Genomic DNA, 12,427 nt, shown 5'->3' on the forward strand with positions numbered 1-12,427 from the left:
ATATTTTTGAGGAATGAATAATGAAATAGATGATGCTCTTTTACTTTATTACATGCGTATCTTTCTACAATAGTTGAACTAGGAAATTTTTGGTGGGTTATTGTACATTTTATGTTCTATTCGATTGTTTTTGACATTCCTTTAAACTTAACAATACTATAATGATATATCATCTTAAATTCTTTATAGAATGAAGAAAGAAATACTTTGAAAAAAGAATATCAAAATGACTAGAAAAACTGGCGCCAGAAATCTCTATGGAGGACAAGAGGAACACAATTTGGAAAAGCAGCGATCTGTCTTTTATAACATCTTCCAACTATCTAGGATTTGCTAATATCAGGACAATGTCAGAGAAAAAGATAGTATTAATATGTCCTAGAAGTCTAGAGGGGAAGTCCCTTCCTGCTTCCAGGAGCTAGTTCTAAGGGGTAAAGAGAAAACACATGATGGACACAAGAGGTTAAAGACAAATGTGCTATACTTAACAGCTGAGAAACCTGTATTGGTCTCAAATTGGGTAACAGCAAATATGAATTTATATATAAACTTGCCTTCCTAAGTACTGGAAGGGAAATGCTTTTTATTTTTTCATCCCACTTTACCAAATATATATATTTTAAAAACTTCATCTACTGTAGGTCATCCATCCAAATAAAAAAATTGACATTTTAAAGAACTGACCCCAAAACAGTTATATCTAGAACAAATAAATAACAAAAGCCTGAAAGACCCTTTTTACAGTGCCTGCAAAAGAGAAATACATAGCAGCAAGAAATCAAAATAGACTTATTATGACTTCCATTACATACGTCAGAGAACAAAGACATAGATTATTTGTTTATTTAAGAACAATTATATCATCTGTAGCCATAATACCTGAATATCACTGAAATTATTATGAGAGCTGTAGATATAAGACTGAATCCAGGGGCCATGGGGAATAACTGCTAATGGGTACAAAGTTTCTTTCTATGGTAATGTGAATGTTCTAAAATTAGATTATGGTAATGATTGCAGAACTCTGTACATATTCTAACAATCATTGAATTGTACACTTTAAACCGGTGAACCTACAGTATATAAATATCTCAGTAAAGCTTTTCTAAAAAGATTAAAGCCAATTTTATTCATCTAGAATAGAGACAACAGAACACATGAGTTAAATTATATAAGCTATAAAGGCTCTATAATGTGCAGAGAAAAATATGTTGAAAAACAGACTTATACATACAGATACTAGACTATTTATGTGCAACTTACATAAAATTTCAAAGATATGACAACACATAAAAATGTATACTGCCATCATAATGTTTATAAGTTTTCCCTCTCTTAATCATGTTTATTAAAGAGATTTAGTAAACATTTCATCTTCTCAGTCAATTGCTGACTGGTCTGAAATATATAAATAAAGTACATGGAAGTGGAAACATTTCAGTAGATGGTTTGTTAATTCATTTGGGGCTCTGTATAAGGGCCTACTGTCTTAACAACTAAGTGCTATACACATGTTTATTTTCTTGCCATTCTACGGCAATTAGCACATAGTGTGGTTTCTAACCTCACATAAAATTCCAGGGCCTCATTATAATGCCACAAGTTCAAAACACAAAAATGTCCGATCTTTATCTTTAACTTCTTTAACCAATACTATCTTACTTCTACAGAGTGAAAAGATTATTCTATTTATCTAACAATAATCTTACTGTAGTATTCCAAAGATTGTTTCCCCTTATTAGAGTTTTACATTTGATAACTTGCCAAAATAAAACTTAACAAAAATTACAGGAATATAGGAGTAAATTACACTACTTGGAGAAAATATTAATCTATAAAAATCACAAAATATTAGTCTAAAAAAGTGATAATATTATAAGCATTTAACATGCCCCCCCCCAAATTTAGAGAAATTAAAAATGAATACAAATAGGATTTCTATAATCACACTCTCATTTGAAAAATTTTCTAGCAAGAATCAAAGACTGTCCCTATAGGAAGAAGTAAAAACATTAATCATTTGTGCAGTTCCCTGAACATCAATACACACATGGAAAATTCTTTATAGTTAAAAATTGAACTTTTATGCTAATTTTTAAGAAGAAACATAATTAACAATCTTTCTCTTGTATTCTCTATATTATATCTGAGGCAAAGAAAAATGTCTTTACCACATAGTTGGCACATAAAGTTTTAAACCACTGTACGACAAAGATTTGGGTATTCCAAGTGTCAGGAATTATATGAAACACAAAATGCTCAACAGAGGGGGAAAAGAAACCCTTTACATATTTCTTCTCTCTCTCTCTCTCTCTCTCTTTTTTGAGTTTATAATATTTCAGGGCATCTGCAAGGGTGTTTCCAAATAAAGACTTAACAATTCAAAGTAACCCCTAATAAAATTAATGAAGCAGTGCAGAATAGGATGGTCAAAAACTTGAGCAAAAAATACAAGATCCGGGTGGCTCAGCGGTTTAGCGCCGCCTTCAGCCCAGGGCCTGTTCCTGGACACCTGGAATAGAGTCCCACGTCTCACGTCGGGCTCCCTGCATGGAGCCTGCTTCTCCCTCTGCCTGTGTCTCTGCCTCTCTCTCTCTCTCTCTCCTCTCTGTGTATCTCATGAATAAATGAATAAAATCTTAAAAAAAAAATACAAGATCAAATCCAAATGATGATCACTGATTTGACCAATATCATGAGAGTTCCAATATATAAGGTTGAAAACTACATTTAGAACACAGAAAAAATGAAAAGTCAGTGGGTAGTTCAGCCCTATCTCCTTAAGCAATAATCTCAGTAGAATGTTATAAAGATTAATTAATAAATTCCAAGAAGTGTTTTGAATTTAACTGTTTCATAAAGAATTGTGATATCATTAAATCAGTTGTCATTTACTAAACAGCTTTATTTTTTTTTAATTCCATTAGTTTACTTACTCTGCCAAAGTATATTCATTATAAAAGTACAGCTTCAAAAGATAATATTATAAAGCCTTTTGCCAGGGACTATTAAATATTAAGACAATGAGTTTAAGTAACTGTCCACAAGTCAGTAAAACTTTTGTATCTTCAACTGTCCAGATGTTTTTTTCTTTTGTGGGGGGGACTAAAAATCTCAAACATACATATTAAAGTAATAGTTATCTTTTATTTCTCTTTATATTACTTCAGGTATCTATTAGGTTATCATTATAAGACAAATCCACTCACTTTCCCTAGAACCTTTTACAAATCTTTTCACAACAGAGCTAGGAATATCATACTAAATTTTGAGCATAATCAAAATAAATTTTAAAATTCTTAACAAAGTTTTACTTGTAAACATGTTTTGGTAAATATTATCAAAAGATAAGAAAAACCTAAAAAAATAGTAATTACATATTTTATTATACATTTGTTCTAATTTGTCAACAAACATTCATAGAAAACATTTCTAAAAGAAAATGTTCAAATATATGATTTCTTAGACTATAATTCTTACAATTTATCAAATAATACCTCATTTTAAGGATGTTGGTCATTGCTTTCAGATAACTGACAAAGATATTTAAGTGTAACTGAGTCTAAACAACAGTTCTAAGATAAATTATTACTCATGGCACATTAAATTTTTTTTTTAAGATTTTATTTATTTATTCGTGTGTGTATGTGTGTGTGTGTGTGTGAGAGAGAGAGAGAGAGAGGAGAGAAGCAGAGATATAGGCAGAGGGAGAAGCAGGCTCCATGCAGAAAGCCCGACATGGGACTTGATCCTGGGTCTCCAGGATCATGCCCTGGGCTGAAGGCAGCGCTAAACTGCTGAGCCACCCGCACTGCCCAACATTAAAAATTTTAGTAGAAAACCCAACGAGGCCAAACAAAATAAGAGATGTAAAACTCAAATAGTGATTATTACTTGTCCTTTATATACAAATACTCCTATTTCTTTCAAACTATGAACTCTATTCCATTTTTCCAAGGCTGTAAACTTCTCCAACATGTGCCTTCCACTCATTTATAATCATACCTTCTTTTATTCCAGAGGCAAACATTAGTAGCACTTTCTTGAACACCCTACTCTCACAAAAACCATATTCCTCAAAATGGTAGGATTCTAGGCTGTAAAGAGATAAGTGGTCAAGACAAAGTTATAAAATAAATAGAGAGAAGGAAAAGGAGATCTGTAATCAGCCATGGGACTGGAACAATCACAGGAAGAAGAAAATAAACATCATTGCCGAAAGAAAATTCAAACTACAAATCCCATATTCTCAGACAATGATCGACAAACTATGATTCTCTATTCTTTCATTTAAAGTGCTTAATTTTTAATCAGTAAAAAAGGGCACACATCTAGTTAAATATATGTCAGATAAGTCACAAGGTACTGAAAGCTTTTGATAAACATATTTCTTAAATATCTGTTAATCTCTGAAGTTTATTTTCTTTTAGATTTTATTTATTTATTCATGAGAGACAGAGAGAGAGAGAGGCGGAGACATAGGCAGAGGGAGAAGCAGGCTCCATGCAGGAACCTCGATGTGAGACTCAATCCTGGGACTCCAGGACCAAGCTTTGAGCCAAAGGCAGATGCTCCAACGCTGAGCCACCCAGGTGTCCCAAACTCTGAAGTTTAAAACTCTCCCTAAACTTGCAAGCTGACTGGTATTTGTCTAAATACCAGTCTAAACTTGCAAGCTGACTGGTATTTGAAAGTTGGAATGTTATTAGAAATAATGCATAGATTTCTATGTAAAATCTCATTGTATTCACAATGTAGTCTAAAACACTATAAAGGGCTGACTGAAAAGATTAGAAAAATTACTAACATTAGTAATTATACATAAACTACCATATATTTATTAGATGAGAATTTAAAAAATTATTTTTAATTGATAAAATGGTAACGGAAGAATTTTAAAGAATCTAGAATAATAGTTTGGGGGAACTTATGAAGTTGAAACAACCTCAAGACCAATTTAAAACTCATTTCTCAGAGTGTCTGGGTAGCTTAGTCGTTAACTGTAATTCTTGATTCTGGCTCAGGTAATGATCTCAGGGTCATGTGGGGCTCTGTGCTGGGCATGGAGCCTGCTTCAGACTCTCTCTCTTTCCCTCTGCTCCCCACTCCCTAAAAAAAAAATTGTAAAACTCATCTCACCAAAACTTGAAAGTTTTGCTGTTACTTGATTATTCCCTGTAACACATTTATGAGTGATAGTTTTTGTCAATCTAGCTTTCAAATAGTTCAAGGAAGGAAAAATAAAATTTGGGGACAGGGAAAGAAAAAAAAGAGGTTAACTGAGAACTAAATCTGCAGTTTGAAATAAATACCATGTTCCATGAAAATTGGTATAGAACAATAGAGAGGGAGATAAATCACGGTTATGTTATTAACATATTCAAATTCAAAGTGAAAGAAAGTTAGGCAATCGTGCAGAAAAAGAGAGTCATCTAAGAAAGGTAAAAGAAAAATCAACGTGGGGATTTCAGTTTCCAATCAAGATAGAATAACAGGGAATGGATTTACACTTAAACAATTTAAACAATTATAAAAATTGGGGGGGGGGGGACCCATTTGAAACAATCTTTAGACACTGAATAATAACCAAACATGGAATGAAATCAGGTGACTCTTACAATTGCTCAAACTCCCTAAAGACAACTTCTAACCTGTAGTTCAGAAGGAGAGAGCTTTAAGTAGAGTCATTTGTCTCCACTTGGAGAGACTACGGAGGTCAGCACATGCTAGTCCAGATAGGGACAGGACAGAGGTGATAAAAGGAAGAGATGTGAAATCAGAACTTGAGATCTGCAGGGGTTTCCAACTGAGTCTTCAGTATATTGGCATAACAAAAAAACCCAATGTCAAAGTAAGAACCAGAAAAAAAAAAAAAAAAAAAAAACAACCATGGAATAAAATTAGTAGACAAGGACATTAAAAACAGTTGTTATGACTATACTACCTAAGTTAAAACTGAGAGATGGCAGGGTGCCTGGGTGACTCAGTCGGTTAAGCACCTGCCTTCAGCCCAAGTCATGATCCCAGGGTCCTGGGATTGAACCCTGTATCAGGCTCCCTGCTTATTGGGAAATCTACTTCTCCTTCTTTCTCTGCTGCTCCCCCTGCTTGTGTTCTCGCTGTCAAATAAATAAAATCTTTAAAAGAGAGAGAGAGAGATGGCAACATGAGTATGTAAAGTAGTCATGGCAGGAATGAACAAGGCCCAAATCAAATTTCCAGGTACGAAAATTATCATGTCTAAGATAAAATATACACTGGATGGGATTAATGGCAGAATAGACATTGTAACAGAAATGATTAAGTTTAAGACACAGTAATGATAATTATACAAAATGAAGAAGAGAAAGAAAAAAAATTAAAAGAGTATACTAAGGTAAGGAACATTTTAAGTGGCTTAATATTACTTGGAGTTTCCAAGAAGAGATAGGGTTGGAGAGAGAAAATATTTACAGAAAAATTTCTAAACTGAATAAACCACATTCACAAGAAATAGAAAGAAAACAATACAAAGGTAACATCATAATAAAATTGCTTAAAACCAATGACAGAAAATCTTAAAAGCAGTTAGATAGATAGGGATAGATATGGAAAAAAAATAGGAATGACTTCCTTTCTAAAAAAAATGCAAGGCAGAAGACAGTGGAGAAACAGGGATTGTGTGTGTGTGTGTGTGTGTATATATATATATATATATATATATATATATATATATATCCTCCAGCATGAAACAAAAACAAATACAAACATGATGCATGCAACAATGGTTTTTAAAACCATGGACATCAAGGATGAAAAATAGTGATCTCTGAGAGATGGGAAACCATCTAGGTGAGCCCTAACACTGGATAAGTATTGTTTTGTGAGAGTTCCCAGGCTAAAGGCACCAGAGCCCAGTACTAGGAAGGGCAGAGCCCAGGGAGTTAGGGAGATGGAGCTAATGATGGGAAGAATGGAGAAGTTAGAGTGCAGAGGTTAGGACAGTAGAGAAAACTGGAAATCTGCAGAGATTCCTCTCCAACATTCATCAGATCAGAACCTAGGAATGAGCCATCCAAAAGAATGAGAGGGAAAAGAATTAGAGGAAACAGTGCCTGAGCATATGCACTTCTGGGAACAGTGCCTGTTTCCACCATCTAGAGCAGGAAACATCATTACTAACGGGGCATTGCATAGAGCACAGCAAAGTCTTGCCTCAGTAGTAGGGAACATGTAGTAGCTTTAGACCAGAGTTTCTTAACCTTGGCTCTACTGATACTTAGAACTGGATAATCCTTTATTGTGGAGTGCTGTCTCATACACTATAGGATACTTAGCAATATTCCTGTCCTATATTTACTAGTAGCAATACTCGCTCATCACTATAATAAATATCTCCAGATTTTGCCAAATGTCCCTAAGCGGGGGGGAATTGTTCCTGATTAAGAAACAATTGCCATTAAATGAATTCGACTCTGGATTCACCTAACGAGTCATAAAAGCAAGATCAAAATGCATCAGGCTTGCTCCAAGTAACATAACTGCATCCCAGAAAAAAACCTTAAGAAGATTTATCAATGATAGCTAATGATCACTATACCTACAAAGAGAAAGGAAAACACAATCCTCAATAGGAAGATAATCAATCCTTACAACTACTCCAGAATCAACATAGATGTAAAGAGTAACAGAGAAAGACATAAAAATAGTTCTTTTAACTATATTTTATGTGTCCAAAGTAGAGACAAAGAAGAAATAAAAGACCCAAATCAATCTTACAAATATGAAAATAACAAATGAGATGAAGAATACTCTGGATGGGATTAATGATAGTTCATACTATACGGGAAAATATTAGTGAACTAGCAGGCATAGCAAAAGAAAATATCCAAAGTAAAACAGAGAGGAAAAAAAAAAAAGAATCCAAAAAAAAGGAAAAGGGTGGTATCACTGAGCTATGAGACAACTTCATGGGTAACTTGAAACCCAAAGGTGGGGGGCAGCTGGGCAGAAAATATATTTAAAATAATTGCTGAAAATATTCCAAACATAATAAAAATTATAAATCCACAGCTGTAAGAAGTTAAACCCAAGTATAAGAAACATGAAAAAGAATACACTATGGTATAATATCATCAAATTGATCAAAACCAGTAATAAATAAAAAATTTTAACAGCAGCCAGGATTAGGGGTGTGTGAATTGTTACATGCAAAGGAATAAAGGTATGAATGCCAGATTTCTCATCAAAAACAACTCAAATGAGAAGACAGTAAAGCAACATTTTTCAAGTACTGAAAGACAAAAAACTGTCAACCTAGAACTGGCAAAAATCTCTTTTAAAAATAAAGGTAAAATAAAGATGTTTTCAAACATACAAAAGCTGAAAGCATTCATCACCAACAGACCCAAATATATGAAATGCTAAAAATGTTCTTTAGGCAGAAGGAAAATTATACCAGATGGAAATCTAATTCTAAGCAAAGGAATGAAGAGAACTGGAAGTGGTAATTAAATGAGTAAATATGTTTTTTAATTGTTGAAATATCTTTAAAAGATATTTGACAATTTAAACAAAAATTATGTGTTATAGTGTTTATAACACAAGTAAAAGTAAAATTTGTCTGCTGTATGGTATGTTAATTATATATTAATAAAGCTGTTCAAAAACAATTAAAATTTGGGGAGCCTGCATGGCTCAGTGGTTAAGCTCTGCTTTTGGCTCAGGGCGTGATCCCTAAGTTCAGGGATCGAGTCCCCTCAGGGAGCCTGCTTTGCCCTCTGCCTATGTCTCTGCCTCTCTCTCTGTGCCTCTCATGAATAAATAAAAAATATTTTAAAAAAATCAAAATTAAAAAAAAAGGAAAATGTGACAATAATAGCATAAAGGCTTGGAGAGGTGAAATTGAATTATGCTATTGTAAGGTTCTTCTACTGTATGTGAAAGTTTATAGCATTATGTGAAGGCTCCGTTGGTAGAGGATGCATCTCTATCTCTCTCTCTTTTTTTTAGGATGCATCTCTTGATCTCAGGGTTATGAGTTCGAGACCCACACTGGACAGAAAGCTTACTTAAAAAAAAAAATGAAGGCAGTGATGAGTTAAAGACATATACCCTATATATATATATATATATATATATATATATATATATATATATGTGTGTGTGTATATATATATATATATAGAGAGAGAGAGAGAGAGAGATAGGGTTGAGTATATATCTATATATATCTATTGAATATATATCTAGGTATATATATACTCAACCCTAATGCAGTCACTAAAAGAAAGAAAAACAGTAAGAGATATTAAGGCAATGAAAGAAATAGAAATACTGGATTAACCTAAAAGAAGGCAGGAGAAAAAACAGAATGAAGGACAAACAGGACAAACAGAAAACAAATACAAAGATGATGAACTAAAATCTAACCATATCAATAATTGCATTAGTGGTAATGGTAAAAACATTCCAGTTAAAAGGTAGACATTGTCAGGCTGGACAAAAATTAAGATTTAACAATATGTTGTCTACAAGAGATGCACTGTAAATAAAAACACAAATGATTACTAAAAGGGTGGGAGAAGATATACTAAGATATCAATAGTAAAAAAAAAAGTTGGATTGGCTTTATTAATATCAGAGTATCAGACAAAATACTTATGGGAACAATACCAGGAATAAATATTTCAAAATGGCAAGTGGGTCAGATAATCAATTCTATACCTTTAGGCACCTAATAACAGAGTTTAAACACACTGAAGAAAAATCTGATTAGAACTGTAAAGAGGAATATACAAACCCATAACAGGAGCAAAAGGAAGATCTCTGGGAAATCTCCATATTTAGAAAATAAACAACAGGTTTCTAAATAACTCAGGAGTCAAAGAATAAGTAAAAGAGAAAGTAGAAAATTTTACATGCTGAATGAAAATGAAAACATGACATTAAAATTTGGGGGATGTAGCCAAACTGGTTCTTACAGGAAATTTATAGCACCAAATGTCTACAGTAGAAAAGACTCAAATCAATGAATTATTCTTCCACCTTAAGAAACAAAGAACAGGTGGAGCAAGAATGGGGGGTGGGGATGACAGAAGAGGAGGAGTAGAAGAGCAAATTAAATCTAAAGTAAACAGAATAAGCAAATAATAAAGAACAGAAATAAAAATCAGCCTGGGTTCAGGTCCCACAAAAAGTGCTGGAAAATGAAGCATTATCTACATAGTAGTACTCTGTTTCACGAAATACTATACCAAACAAGTTGTTTTTGTACAAAGCAACAAGAAGTCAGTAAGAACTCAAGAATGGAGAAGCTCTGACTCCTTTCTTGGGGGGAAAGTGAGAACAAAATGCAGCCAAATGAGGGATATTCAAAGTTAAACAATAAAGGAATGGGAAGACTGGGTAAAATAATTGGTGGTGAAGCATTTAACTCATTTAAATAGAGAAACAAGACTGTGAGGATTATAGTTATAGGATAGAGTGCAAATATTTAAATCCTAATGCTAAGATGAAGAGCACCTGAAATTTATTTTTTCAAAAATGCAATTAGCTATCACCATAACCAATAACTCTTAATCACATATTAGCAAGGAGTTTGGGAATTTGGTCTAAACAGGGTAAACTGAGGTTACATGCTATAAATGGAACACCTCCTATGAAGATAAAAGAAGACGTAAACATTTACTTAAACCAAAAGAAAATGTTGATATATGCATATTTCATTTCAGCTTTTTGTCAGCAAAATTTTTGATGTGAACTCTGGCATTGTAGATTGACTGAATTACATGACAGAAAAAATGATCAAGGTTTTGGATTTTCTCAATGCTCATGACCATTATTAATTTATGAAATCATGGAAAGAAGAGCTGAGTATGTAGATCTGGTTTACATAATGTAGACAGATGTCTTAATTATGGAAATTTGTTAAATAGATATACTGAGCTGCTTCCTTGGACCAAGAAATTCTGAAATTAAAGAGTTCCTAGAATTTTAACTTGTCAAACCTCAGTAGTTTATAATGACACTGTGAGAAGATTGCTGACTCTACAGAACCAATATGGAGGAACCCAACTAATTTGTTGAAATGAGTACAGATATATCTACTCAATCAAAACTTGTGGTTTAAGCATCTACTAAAGGAAAGGCTACACTGGATGTTCTGGCCTCAAAGGAAATTAAAGGTTTAAAAGAACTGCAAAGGTATTATACGTAAATGATGAACCACTAAATCCTGCTCCTGAAACTAATATTATACTATATGTTAACTAACTAGAATTTATTTATTTTTTAAACTAACTAGAATTTAAATAAAAAATTAAAACATTAAAAAATTAAGAAATAATAAAATGGCAGAACATCTTTATACAAATATCATTACACTTCAGAAGAGAGTACACAGATTTTAATAGGAATTGCGCTCTTAGTAAATAGCAAGATAGTTATAGAATACACAGCATCCAAGGTATCCTTTTTTTTTTTTTTTTAAGATTTTACTTATTTATTCATGAGAGACACAGAGAGAGAGAGAGGTAGGGACACAGGCAGAGGGAGAAGCAGGCTCCATGCAGGGAGTCCGATGTGGGACTCGATCCCGGGACTCTAGGATCACGCCCTGGGCCAAAGGCAGGCGCTAAACCGCTGAGCCATCCAGGGATCCCGCATCCAAGGTATCCTATTTGAACTATTTTAATAGTCAAACTCTCCACAAACTAATTACTTGGCAATGTAAAACACCATTCTTTTTATAAAATTGCTGAAATAGAAACTAAGCACTAACAAAGATATCAGCTGGAATCCATTTTGATATTTGTTTCTGGCTGTTTTTTGACAAGTTTCAAAAATAATTCAATTTCCTTTATTAATTTGACCCAAATTAATCACTCTACATTTTATATAAAACTGGACTTATATAAGTAGTTATTACTATTGTAAGAATTCTACTTTACCTGAAGTTGGCTTGATGCACTATCGTACATAATTCTTGAAACTCTAAATTGTTTGCAAGATAGGTCTATACTCCTATAAAAATTCTATTCATCCTATTTATCCAGGCTTGGCCAATGGTAGATATACATAACTGTTAAAACTGAGTGTTTCCACTCATAATTTGGAGTCCAACTGCCATATATCTAAATAGAAATATAATTGCCTGGTAAATATAGTTTTCTACCATAATTATTGTCATACTTCATAGCCAATATAAATAATATCAAATTTTAGACCATGTGTTCTATGAAAATCAGACTTTCAAATGTATAATGGTTTGAAATAGCACAGAAATCCCCCCAAAAGAAACACACTACAAAAACACACTCCCACGATAACAACAAAAAAATTAGACCATATAGAGAAATAAAATAGAAAATAATCAAGAGGGAATTTTTTTTAAATTTTCTGAAATGTTTTCTCACATGCTGTCTAAAGAGCTAATATGACTTTCCTC

The 12,427-nt window shown here is 33.1% G+C and overlaps 1 protein-coding gene across 11 annotated transcripts in view; it reads right to left on the reverse strand.

Moving 5' to 3' along the window:
- ADK (adenosine kinase) overlaps positions 1-12,427 on the reverse strand; it is a 498,050-nt gene that overhangs the window by 244,326 nt on the left and 241,297 nt on the right. The gene's annotated exons all lie outside the window — the stretch shown is intronic.

This window comes from Vulpes lagopus, chromosome 3 (assembly GCF_018345385.1).
Source record: "Vulpes lagopus strain Blue_001 chromosome 3, ASM1834538v1, whole genome shotgun sequence".
Taxonomy (NCBI): domain Eukaryota; kingdom Metazoa; phylum Chordata; class Mammalia; order Carnivora; family Canidae; genus Vulpes; species Vulpes lagopus.